Genomic DNA, 14,261 nt, shown 5'->3' with positions numbered 1-14,261 from the left:
TATATATATATATATATATATATATATATATATATATATATATATATGTATGGATGTTGTGTGCGTGTTGTGTGTCGGATAGCGATGAGTGGTAGAGTGCAACGAGGACACACCGATCAGTCGCGTTTTCGCGTGAGGTGAGGTTAAACTGACGTCGATCGGAAATTCGTGACTATCTTCCGTGCTTTTTCCCTCCACAGGGGACTCGTATCTGCGATCTCTCAGCCTGCATCCTCTCGCGTATACGTACGTAGTGCGACGAAAGGAAGAAGCAAAGTGACGTGTTACACGTGCATTGAGTGTGTTAAAGTGCCATCTGAATCCGACATTTCGAGGACCGAGATCCTACTATTCCTGCTAGAATTTCTACGCTCTACGTGTTCCCATTACGTGAGTATAGCCTCCTGAAATCTGTGATATCTGTGTTGTTTAGAATATACCGAGACTGTCGTACTTGAACGAGTTGTTTAAGATGGCAATTAACCCAATTTCATCAATTGGGTAGATCGACTCCTATTCTGGCTATACATGTGGAAAGATCGATTCCATTTTCTCTCTTTCCATCTTTCCTCCTCCTTTCCCTCTCATCTTTTGCCTTTCTCTTTATCTCTCTCTCTCTCTCTCTCTCTCTCTCTCTCTCTCTCTCTCTCTCTTTCGCGCGCACATCTGCTACTCATTTACTCGGCACGACCTTCGAGCTAGGACGTGTCCCACGATGGGAACGTTTCGATCGCGCAGGTACGAGACACAACTCTCTCTTTGACGCTCAAGATACCTAAAATCTTATCATTAATAATAGATGCGTTACAACAGAATAATTATGGTGTCATTTAAATCATTGAAAACTGATTAAGTGATATATAAACATGTTATAATAATAACATACTATTATAACAATTTAGAGAATAATACACACACATATATACATGTTATAATTTATAAGTTTTGTTTTTGAGGTATTATTAAGAAAAAGAGACTTTAATATGAAAAAATTATTTGTTTATTATTTATTATAATACAGAAATAAACTATTTTCTGTGAAAATTCCTAGTGTACGAATACCTTTTACACCACTGTACATATATTCACATGTGTGTTTATGCACTTGTCTTTCTTAGAAATTATGACATAAAATGACAAATCTATTTACATTCACCTATATTCTTATGTTAGTGTATAATGTTGAACATAAACAACACGTGATAAGAAATATAAAACTTATGCACATATAAAAAAGTAATATATAGTATATTAGCGTAGTTGATATCGAGGAATAGATTATTAATAACAAAATTTGGGTATAAAAAATTAGACGGAGCCATTACAGAATATGTGACAGAAATGTCTAAAACTTGTAAAGCGTGCAATAAGAGCATTCAGACGGAAATAAAATACGGATCACGCATGTTTATTGAACATAGTATCAGTCAACAAACATACGATTTAAATAGTTTCATTGATCATATTACTCTTAATGACTGTGAATATAAATTAAGGATATTATACAGCACTTATTAAATGTAATGAAAACTGGACACAATTCGACAATTTGAGTCGTAAGCCAAGTAGAGTTTTCTAATAATAAGAACAATGCTACAATAAACCCGCATTTAATAGTGTACATTAAAGTGTGAAAAAATTCCATTAAGTCTATTACAAAAAATGACAAGAAAAGGAATTATTATCTACTTAAAAACATAAAAAATTTTAAATGTTAAAAAACATTATAAACTTAAAAAAATTACAAAAATATCCAGCGAAAAAGAAAAAACAAAAAAGACCAAATAATTCTCGATCTCCAAAAGTAAAGTGCCTTTTAGGTTTTTGCTCGGAGCGTAAAAATTTTACGTCTTATAAGTTAGCGGAACAAAGTGAGCAGAATCAATTCTAAATAATATTTTTATTTGTTGCTCATTTGTTACTAAAAAGTTGCCAAAGAAAAAAATTTGTTGCTCTGTAAATTTTCTTAAAAAATGATGTTCCGTTAAAAGAAGATAACGTGACAATATACATGTAACAACGAAATTGCACATAACAATAACGTAAGAATTTGTTGCTAATTTGTTACCTTAAACGAGCAACAAAGAAGGGAGTGTAAAAATCGCCATTTTTTGCTTTCAACGGGAACCTCTAAAACATGCTTTGTTACCTTATTTGAGAGTGAAAGGAGAAGGAAATAATATTCTTTTCACCACGAAACTGCAGGAAATATTTTAGAATATTTGTGCCAGTACCAAATTTAAACGAGCAACAAATTATTTTCTGGTACTTTACTCGTGTAACTGTCCGCACGTTGAGGTTTTCCGCTGTTATTTACACTTATTTTTCAAGCAACAAAATCGAGACAAGCATATTTTGTGAGCAACAAATTCTTACGTTATTGGATATAGTTATTTGTGTAACAAGTGCTGTAAGATGAAAATTTACGGGTGCGGAGTTGACGCACAAGCCGAAGACGAGTGCGGTCACCGCACCCGGGAATTTTCATCTTTACGCACGGCTTGCACACCCTATTTTATGTTGCAAGCGTGCGTAATGGGCCACTTTCCATGCACGTGTTACATAAAAGAATTTTACTTTATATACCCCAAGGGGCCTTAAAGGGCGTTTTGAAGGAACGTACCCAACCCTAACCTCCAATTCATCCACTACCTTACTGTTTCCTCCTTTGGACCAACGGTTTAACGGCTCTTCCGAAAGACGGAGCCCAGTTTTCTCCGCATCTTGCACGGAGGAGCGCGGTTTTTTCAGAAAAAAACTTTTCCATGATTCATGGCTCTAGTGGACTCGAACCTGGTTCCTCAGATTACGAGTCTGGCGCTCTACCACTAGACCATACCGCTGCCCATTCTTACGTTATTGTCATGTGCAATTTCGTTGTTATATGTATATTGTCACGCTTAATCTTCTTTTAGCGGAACATCATTTTTCAACAAAATTTACAGAGCAACAAATTTTTTTCTTTGGCAATTTTTTAGCAACAAATAAAAATATTATTTAGAATTGATTCTGCTCACTTTGTTTTGCTAACTTATAAGACGTAAAAATTTTGTTCCCGGTTGTTCTAGTAGAGAATACGGTAGTTTTTAAGATAGTTTTAAAGTGGAAAGCCTATATATATATATAAAACGGAGCAAGATTTTTATCCAAGAAAATCGAAAAATGTTTTTAATGAAGAATAAAATGGGCCATATATTGTTGTTCTGATCTTAAGAATTTTGTTTTGAGTTTTACACGGTTATAAGTATGTTCTAAATCGACAATTTTGTAAGTTATTTTGTTTTTAAAAAAATGGCCAAAAACGTTTTTATTTTTAAATTTTTTTCAATATCTTTTGAAGTTTTTGACCAATCAAATTAATACTTTGGAACATTGTTTTGAACAACTAGAACAACTTGGAACTTGGAACAACCTTGAAAAATTTGATTTTCGAAAAATGGGGTGCCAGTAAAAAATTTTTTTAATTTTTTGCCAAAATGTTTATTTTTTAAATTTAATTTTTTGGAACAATTTAGAACAAGTTTGGAACAACTGGAACAACTTTTAGAATTTTTAAATTTAAAAAATGCTAACTTTACACAGGTAACTTTCTTTTGCTTGAAAATAAATTTTTATTGTAAGAAATTTAGTTATATAAATTACCATTACAAATATAAAAGAAAATTATAAATAAAAAGTAAAAATGTATCGTATTGTTCGGCGTTTTTTTCCGCCATTTCGTAAATAATACTGTAATAATGATAGAAGTGCTTTAATTAGCAAAAACTATTAGAAATAGAGTAGACAGATTTATTTAATTTTAGCTACAAAAAGCCAAGAAATAGACTTGGTTTACAATATACCTTATACACACTTATACCAACTTTTTTTAACTTAATGCGTGCACTATTAATTCATTATTCCGTACTTTCTTAAATTTCTTTTAGAAAAACCATCTTTTAAGCCCTAAACGACTAAATCCATTATTTGCACGTTAAACTCACAATCTAAACTCAAAAATATTTGAACCTAGTCCGCTTCAGCAGTAGGCCAAGAAATGCATTATTTACCTATACACACACACACACACACACACACACATACCTTTATACAACAACGCGCAACAACTAATATTAATATTCCATATATTTCTAAATTCTTCTCAAATCTCCTTTAATTCAGGAAGAACCACTTATCTCGCTTTATCTCTAAAATAATTTCTTGCATCCGAAAACTTATAAAACTTGAATTCTAATGCATTCTCTCTATAAACCTTATACTCCAAAACCTATTATATACCTTAAACTCATATCTTCCATAACTTCTGCGTGCAAAACTCAAAGCCTAATTTTAAAACTACAAAACATAATTCTCTCTCTTTTTCTTTATCCCTACCTCTACCTTAATATTAAAACCATTTTCCTATTTTTCAACCACATTTTGACATATTAATAATTCTTTACCTTTACCTTAAAATATTAACGCAACTTTCTCATCTTACAATACTCAATTTAACTGTAAAACCCTTACACTCAAATATTTACATACACCTACATATAATAAACTCGACTAATAACAAATCTCCTGCTTCCTAACTAATACTTTCTTATGTCCCCCTATCGAACTCATCACACCTCCCTGTATGCCCCTCCCTCCTCTTCTTTCTTTTTTCTTTCAATATTATCTTCCTAATCTTAATCTTCCTGATCTTTTGAGTTAATCCTAATTTAACTCAAAAAGACTTCTGTGCCCTCGAATCGCTCCATTCCTCTTTCTTATTTGCCAAATTCCTCAGCACTGCTCCTCTCCTCTCCTACTAAATTGTCTCCCAGCTCTTCTTCTCTCGTTCCCTCCGAAGCAACATTTATTTTCTCCGCGCGCGCGCGCGCGTTCTCTAATTATCTTCCCGTACTTCCTATCTGCCGTTGCATAACCAATATACCTATATTTGCATCCGTGCCATCTAAAGATTCTAATATTTCCAGAAAACTGCTGCGTCCTTTCTTAAACTGTAACGTTCATATCTCTCATTTTTCCTCTCTCCTCCCACATTTCCTACCTCTTTTTCCTCTCCTCTTCTCACCAAGCCTTGTGTTCTCGTTTACTCCCTTTCCTATTTTCATCTTCTTTTACCTTTCCTTTCCTTCAACGCAGATAAGTTTCGCCAATCCTTGTTCCAGAATTACGCCAATCGCTTTCCTTCACCTTTTTTCTATTCATTTTCTCTCTTCTTCATCATTGGCTTAACCCTTCCTCAGTTACTTATCTTCTTTTACTTCCCTTTCCTAGAACATCTCTGAACCCGCCAATCCTTGTGTTCTAGCTTTATTTTACCTTTCTTCTTTTCATTTCCATTAACCCGGAACTCGAGACTTTTTACAACTACTTTTTTCTTCTTTCTTCACCTTTAATTCTCCCTTGTTTCGTATAACCTCTTCTATAACAGCGCTTCTTTCCCCTACCTCTTGTCCTCTCCTGTTTTCTTCCTTTTTCCTTTTTTTCCTCTTCTTATTCTTGATCCTATATTTCCCAATCTAAAATTTACCTGTGTTCTGAGTTCAACCTGTCATCCCTTTAACTATCTTCTTAACCTATGCTTAATTTACGACCGAAGGCTCCTTAGCTAATCACTTATTATACAATCTTCTTTACAATCATCGATCGAAACCTTCCCTACTTTACCTACATTACCTTTACCGCTTTTATCGCCTAACTGACTTGTCACTATAACCTCATCCTACCACGTTCTCTAAACACTTCTATACTACTTTTCTCTACTTGCATCCTTACTATTTCCCTTCATTCTCATCGCATCCCCTACTTACATCCTATCTTTCCATTATCCCTACTTGCCACATATTAATCTTTAAACCCGGAAACAAAGCTAAAATCGCACAACGCACTTTCACCGCTACCATTTACACAGCACGCGCCATCTAACCAAGTCCTATTAGAAATATAGTACAAAAAAAAGAACACTTACTTACGCCGCTAAACACTAACGCCGTCAGCCTTCTGGGTCATTTAGGGCAGAGTTAATGTTGCCGTCGTTGCTCGAACATTGCATTGACGGAAACCGGCGTTACCGCGGCAGCGAAACCCCTCTATTATCAATCTTTTTTAAGGACGTTCTGGAGTTTATCAAAATGCTACAAAGTTGATGAAAATTTAATATCATATTTTGTATTTTCTTTCAAAGTTTGGAGCCAAACAGATTGATTCACAATTTAGATAGAAAGTTATCAATTTTTGAATATCTGATTTTTATAGAGAAAAGTGTAAACATTAAAAAATGCTACCAATATAATATTTTACACACAAGTAGATTATCAACAAACAAAAATATAGCAACAAATTTTGAAACAAAAAAAAAAAAAAATTTTTTTTAAGATTTAAAAAAAATAGCAGTAACAGTTATTTACATGTCACTAAATCTACGTCTTTTACATTCTATTAAATTTGTCATAACTATTTATATACAGTTTTTTGTCTTTGGATCCCTGGAGAATTAATATCGGTGTTTTTAATATTTTCTGCATACTTTTGGTTGGGATGGTGCTTCCAGAACATCCTTAAGGGGAGATACGAAACACGGCTTTCTTTCCACGAAGAAATGCAAGAAAGAAATTTTGCTTCACCCAAAAAAAAATATTCTGCAGTTTAGCGGTTCCTGGTTCATGCTAGAGGATTTTCCTCTGAAATAGGGCCTTAAGAAGATGTTTTAAACTGTAGAGGAATATCCTCTAATCATGAGACTCTAGATTCAAGATTGTGCAGTCCTCTTAATATTAGAGGACATTGATTTCCGATATTCACCCGAAATAAATAAAAAAAATTATTTATTTTGAAATTTTATTACTATTTTATAACTAAATTTGTTTCTTAAGATGTAGTCTATGATTATAAATATTTTTTTGTATTGGAAAAAACACTTACTTTGGTGGGATCGAACTCGGGACCTCTGGATCGTGAGCCAACTGCCTTACATGGTAGACCACTTCTTAATTTGATGTAAGTGTTATATATTGTCTACATAACCAGCGCAAATATATAATTTTCCAAAAATCATCTTAATAAACAAATTCAGTTTAAAAAGAGTAATAAAATTTTAAATTGGATATAAGATATATGATATAATATTTCTTAATGTCGGGTGAATGTCAGAAACCAGTGCCGGCTTATTATGAAATTTTGTGTTCGTAAATATATTTATGAAAATAGTATGTTTATAAAGTTAAAACGTTAAAACATTCTTATCAAATCCTTACAAGGGCCTCAATAGACAAAAATAAGAAAACGTTTCTTATGGCATCCCTAATAAATAATGATCGGGACCTTATCCGGTTAGCCCTAATAAATAAGTATTTATGAAGTTAAAACATCCTTATCAAATCCTTACAAGGATCTTATTAGATAAAAATAAGGAAACTTTTCTTATGGAATCCCTAATAAATAATGATAGGGACCTCATCAGGTTAAAATAAGGAAATCTTTCTTATGGCATCCCTAATATATAACTAATGATCGAGGACTTATGTTATATAAGGCCATTCTTAATAAAGCCCCTTGCACAATACCAGGCAACAGGCAATAGGAACAGGGAATAAAAATCAGAAATCAATGTATAAATGCAGAATAAACAGTGACACAGGCAATAGACACAGGAGTTTCCGTCACGTTGGAAATTATGTGTCTATTGCCTGTTGCCAACAAATCATAACATTCGAATATTTTAGGTTGTAATTAACGATTTTTTATTATTTCCTGTTCCTATTGCCTGTTGCCTGGCATTGTGCAAGGGGCTGAACTTTCTACACGGGCGTCTCGTGTGGTAGCGTACGCATCGCGTAGCTAATAAGACGATCGTCTTTTAACTTTAACGCGCGCGCCGCAAATATCTAGCATATCCTCTTATTTTAAGAGGCTAATAGTAGAATTTACTGTAGAGGAATTTACTCTTGATTATAGCTTACGCATCCACTCATTTATAAAGTAATACGTATTACTTAAAGAAGGATATTCTTCATGTAAGATTTTTTGCTTAGAGGAACTGCTAAGAGGAATTCCCCACTTATCGGCAGAATATTTTTTTTTGGATGTTGGGTTTTTAAAGCCCCAGCAGGCTGATGAAGAGTTAATTTTATTAATTATTTGAAGTATCTAGAAATTCAAGAAACTAGGCAAATAATTGTTGTGTTGAAATTAATGCTTTTAATTATCTCTTTATTTTGCATACAAGCAAAAACTAAAAAATTGTGATGTAGGAATGTTAGTTTGATGTTAGGCTAGCACCCCCATTTCAATCATTATTTCCTGTTAAATCACATGAGCACAAAAATCTGGATTAAAGCACATATAAAGTTTAATTATAACTTTGCACTATTTCGATTTTTTGTGAGGGAGAGGGAGTTTTAGCTTCACAGATGTAAAATAAATACAAATACAGATCATTGTTTTAAGTTTATAAAACGACATTAATGAAATTTGAAATAATCAGTTGTTGGCTATTATTTAATTCTCTTATATTTTTTTTAACATATTATATATATTATTGTTTGTAAAATCTATGATATCCTATTCTATCAAATTAATTATATTATACCTAAATTTTAGCAATTTGTACCTTTTTAAAATCTGTAACTTAATCATTTAAAAATTATTGTACAAAAAACATGTTTTTTAAGTATTTATTATAGAATAAAATAAATAAAAAATAAACATTTAGTGCATTTTTTGCTTATAGCATATGAAAGGAAAGTAAAACTTTTATGTATTTCTTAAAACCTCTTATAGTTTTTAATACTTTTTCTGCTTATTATACTTATGGCTGAAAAAATTAACAAATTTATTATATTGCATTGTTTGTTGACTTTGTCGTATCATTTATCTTCCATAATGTAGTATTTATTTAAAAAATTATTTAGTTATTTTTAAAATTAAAATTAATATTTATATTTAGAATCGGTTTATATCAATTATTATCTCTATTGTTAATTTGTAATCAATAAATTTTAATAACTTATTAAAACAAATATTTATTAAGTTATATATATATTTAATGAAAGATTAATAGAGGTATAATGTTCGACCTAACTGGCCAACAAATTTTATTGCATAATTATTATATAACGCGTTGTTTTGAGCAATAAAATTTGGCCAGTTGGGTCGAACATTAAACCTCTATTAATTCTTAATTATTCACTAGCGACTCAAGCACTCTGGTTTTGTTAATAAAAGATATCTAGCTAAAAGTTAATTAAAAACTAACCTATGTATGGAAAAAACTAAATTTAAACATAAATGTTTAAATAATTTAAATTTTCGGTAATTATTTAGTAATACGGACCACCCTCCGATGACATATATTGTCAAGGTCACCCTCCTGAGTGATCTTTAGAAGTTTTTATTCGTTAAAAAGTTATTAACAAAAAAAGTTTCGAAAATATAGCAGCTATTTTGAGTATTGAGAGGCATAAACGACTAATATTACGTTTTTTTTTTTAAAGCAGAGAATACTTTATTTCGCGAGAAAGTCGCTGCTTTACCAAAACACAACATTTAAAGCAGTAAATTGTTGATAAATTGAAGTCTTTATTAAAGCAGAGAATACTTTATTTTGCGAGAAATCGCTGTTTTACCAAAAAATTTACGCCGCGCAGGGATTTATGCCGCAGAAGTCAGAAAAAATAGAAAGAATGAAGGTATTTGCTTGTAATTATTCTGTTATATGTGCCTTTATGCCATATATTAGTATTGTGTTGTAATTTCAGTTCTTTACTGTTAATATTAACGAAACAGTCGTGAGTTGAATCGATTTTTCAATGTATAGTAAGTGCGATTATATATTACGACCTACGTTAAGTGATTACTGTAGGGAATGTAAAACGTTTAATGGTTATTTCATGATACATAAGTATAGAGGGATAGTAAAGGATGCAATACAACAAAATACAAGTGCATAGCTCTTATATTCTTTGTTTAGCTTGATATCTTGTATATCCCTTCTGTTCAGGATATACGGCATTTTAGCATGCGAGTTTTATGATGCCATAGTAGTGTACGCTCTGTAAAAATTGAAATCTTTTATGTGTTCTTTTCTTTAGATTGTATACCAATAACCTTTAATGTATCTATCGTTCTTCTATTTTCTTTTAAAAATTTTTTAGTTTTATAATTTGTTTTATTATTCTTACATCTTAATAAACTTCTTACGCACGCATTTTATAACTTATTATGACATTTTATTGCTTTATTTATAAACATTATTTGTAATTTTTTATAAGGCGTATATTTCACCTATGAATGTCATATATCCCACCCCTATATGGGATATATGGCAAAAATGCAAGGGCTTCTAAAAGTTTTTTTAATTAAATACAAAGAATGAATATTTCATATATCTATTCTTTTTAATAGTAGTTTTTAACAGTATAAAGTTTTTATTGGTATAATTCATTTGCCTTAAACATAGTAAATAGTATTCGATAAATTAAGTTTCCTTTAGCTGCGGCGTATATACCGGAGTTACTCTATATAAAAGTGCCAACACGTTGAATTCGGGCTGGGGTCAAAATGACCTCAAATACGGTTTTAAGGTTAATAACATTAAGTTTAAATTATTTTTAAATTACAAAGCATATGAAATAATCAGATTTTCCTATAAAAAGAAACTAATTTACATTTAACATAGATGCCATAATAATTTTTATAATGAAATTTATCTGAGATGTTCTAACTAGTAAACTTGTTACCAAATGCTTGCATATCAAACAGAAAGTAAACATTGGTTTACTCTCTTGATGATCTTTAGACGTTATCTAATATTGTTGCTAACTAAGCCAGAAATAGAACATTTATTATGTCACATTTATTATGTTTTATTATGTCATAAATAAAATCATAAATATAATGATTGACACGAATCAAATTTGCTACTTCGAAAAATATTATGTTACAATCGAGGTTACAATGTTCAATGTCTACTGATATCTACTTATGTACAATTAATGTTCAGTGATTTACTCTATAACATTTACCTCTTGGTGCCTAATATGTATTATGTACTATTTTGTGTATGCACATACCCACATAGTAAAAATAAATTAAACAACGCTGACTAGGGTGATATTTTTTGCAATGAATTTTTTGTAATGATTTAAAGGGTGCTTATTAGCACCATTGTTAAATTTATTACTGATTTAATTATGTAAATTTACTATTTTAATGGTACTGTGTTTCAAAACCGGTTTCAAATAATCAGTTTACTGACAAGAAAAGGTATGGAAGTGTCCCCCTCTGATTTTGATGAGCTTTTAATATGTTGTTTTCTAGACAAAAATAAGAGGCATTTATTTTTTTATACGTGCTCATTACGTATGTTTAGGGGCTGAAACACCCTTTTGAAAAAAATCGGCTATTTCCTTTTTAATTCTCTTTCTTTTTTCTCATTATTTTAAAGTGCTTTTTAAACCATTCAACATTTGTTTAAAAATTGTTTTCTATCTTTTATAGTTTTGGAGATATTCGGCCCGAAAGAGAAAAACCGATTTTTTTTCAAAGGCGTGTTTCAGTCCCTAAATATGCCATGCGTATGAGAGCACGTATAAAAAAATACGTGTCTCTTATTTTTGTCTAGAAAATAACATATTAAAAGCTCATCAAAATCGGAGGAGGACACTTCCGTACCTTTTCTTGTGCGTGTAGAAAAATATATAGTATAAATTCATAAAAAAATATTAGGCTACAAAGATCCAGCCCGATTGAAAATGGCAAATCTTTATTTACTTGTGGTTTTTGATTTACATATTAGTTAAAATTTTCACTTATTGTTTAAACTAAATAAATTATTTTAATTAAATAAAAAGCAGAAGTAATATTTAACAATATATTCAGTATATTACGTAGATATACAAAATTTTCATTAGCGAGTGCTTTGTAATATATTGTTAATAGATAGTAAGAAAGCGTAAAAATAACGTAGAAAAAATGGAATAAATAATATTGTAAATTAAATAAATAAATAAATAAATAAACGAAAACGACGCGTATTGAGCGTCATATATATTTTTGTGTATAAAATCAGAGCTCAGAATGTTGCTTTGTTATCAAGATATGTTAGGATTACTCGGCCGTCAGCTTATCTCCGCTAAATTTTCACAGCGCGTGGTCGACGTTGGAAACACTGTGAACGTGCACTCTGATAATGCACGAGTCTTATCGTTTTCCAAAAAAAATCACATGTTTTTATAATTTCGATGTTTCTTTATTGCATGCTTACAATCGAGATGGTTGTGAAAGTTCAGTATTAAAATATATTGAAGCGCATTGTGTTTAAGATGCCATATTATTTTAGTATATAGTCAATTTTATGTATCTATTTGTCATTTTTGTTTAATTTTTGAGAAAATTTTATCTGTATGAAATCATAGGAAATATATAAAATATTTTTTTTGGAGATTTTTAAAAACTGATTTCTACAAACACATTTTATATATTGGATTGGATTAATTGAATTTGGAAATATTTGCAAGAAATCTAGTTTTAATGTATTCTGAGATAGTAAAGCCTGAAATACAGCGAATTTTTGAATATTTTCTCTTCTTTATAGCGATTATTTTTTTTATTTTGATTTTTTACATCTTGGCAGTTCATAATATATGCTGTTCCCAACAAGAAATGTATAGATCACTTCTTTTAATTATATTTAATGTAATTTTATTAAAACAATTATTAAGGATATACAAACTTACAAACAATCCAAATACGTAACATTTAATTAAATTATAATTATATATAGTTTTAAAAATCTTAATCAGAATGCAAAATTATATGTAATCTAAAATTCGAGATATAAATTCGAGTAAAAATTTAATAATGAGAATTTGACTACTAAGAACGGACTAATGTACCGCGTGGACAAGTTTATTACAAATTCGATATTTGCCGTTTGACGTAGATACTCATCGTGTTCGTCGCGACACGCCGCGCGCATACTGCGTCGATCATCGGCCAAGGAGCTGACTCGTCATGACGTCACTCCCCGTGCAACGTATCATTTTTAGCTCACATACATATACATTGACTCATCGTAACGGAGCGAGTGACCGCGTATTCGTTATAATATGCTCGATACTCACAATTGCGACAATTCTATTACTGATTTGTCATATCGCTTGTGTGAGGTAAAAAATGTATACAGAATATTTATCTTATATTGGTACATTATAATGTGTAGGTCATCTTAATATACTTAATATACATTTTGTCATTTGTGCCTTTCAGTTTCAAATGTAAGCATTTCTCTGCTGTGCTAAGTATTTATTAATTACTGTTTAATAAAAATATATGATCATGTTTTTACGATACCGATATTATACTATATTTCTCAATTTGATATTGTGTGTGTACATACATAATATGATATATTTTTCTTATTTTATATTTGATTTTTACTTGTCAAACATATGAAAATATCAAAATTGTCAGATTGCTGTAAGTCGTAATGGGTATGTACACATTACATATGTGTGCATATGATGTGCTTAACTCAGTAATATTTAAATCAAAGCTGGAAAACACATTAATAATGCCGAGTGCATATTTTTATTTACGGCTTCTTAGTTTCAGTAACTTAAAATTTGATTACTTTATTTTGATACTAAAATTCTTTAGTATTTTAATTGACAGTGATTTTCTGTGGATTTTACTTTATCAGGGATATTTGTATGTTAAATCGTCAAATATATTTTAATAATTAGAGTAGTAAATTGGAAAGTAATAATTCTAATTATTAGCAGAGTAAATTAATATTATACTTTGAAAAAATAGAAACTACAATATTTTATCAATTTGCCGCTATTATTTTACTCTGTTTTTGAATAAATAAGGTATTAAAAAAATATTAAAATTTGATACGGCATACTCTGACATCGATACAGATGTATAATATTTGATAATTGATATCTTGAGTTCTTGGCTCTGCATTCTTCCCCTTCTTCGAAAAATTCGCAAATTCTGGATTTGTGTCAACTACTTACATTTGCTCTATACCCTCGCTGTATCACCATATCGAGTCTGTAGCGGCGCATGTTTTTATAAATGGCTGTAATGATCACATATTGCAATGTGAACACGACGCGCTTTCCCTTGGCACTACTGACCGAGGTGAAAACATTGTATATGTCTTATTCGTTTGCTGTCTTTACTACTGCCATTACCACTACCACTAACACTATCACTACCACTACCACTACCACTACCACTACCACTACCACTACCACTAC

General features: G+C 30.8%; 1 protein-coding gene across 4 annotated transcripts in view; it reads left to right on the top strand.

Moving 5' to 3' along the window:
• LOC112461460 (ecdysone receptor-like) overlaps positions 1 to 14,261 on the top strand; it is a 153,159-nt gene that overhangs the window by 854 nt on the left and 138,044 nt on the right. For 3 of the 4 annotated variants that reach the window (XM_025026705.1, XM_025026704.1, XM_025026702.1), the window contains exon 2: positions 201 to 390. The gene's annotated coding sequence lies outside the window, so the exon portion shown is untranslated. Of the gene's footprint in view, positions 1 to 82; positions 138 to 200; positions 391 to 14,261 lie in introns of all 4 variants that reach the window. The other variant, XM_025026703.1, reaches the window with a different exon arrangement.

Source organism: Temnothorax curvispinosus, unplaced genomic scaffold (genome assembly GCF_003070985.1).
Source record: "Temnothorax curvispinosus isolate PA1 unplaced genomic scaffold, ASM307098v1 QBEX01011432.1, whole genome shotgun sequence".
Taxonomy (NCBI): domain Eukaryota; kingdom Metazoa; phylum Arthropoda; class Insecta; order Hymenoptera; family Formicidae; genus Temnothorax; species Temnothorax curvispinosus.
Note: the sequence above shows the minus strand (reverse complement) of the source record. Positions and strands in the feature narration are given on the sequence as shown.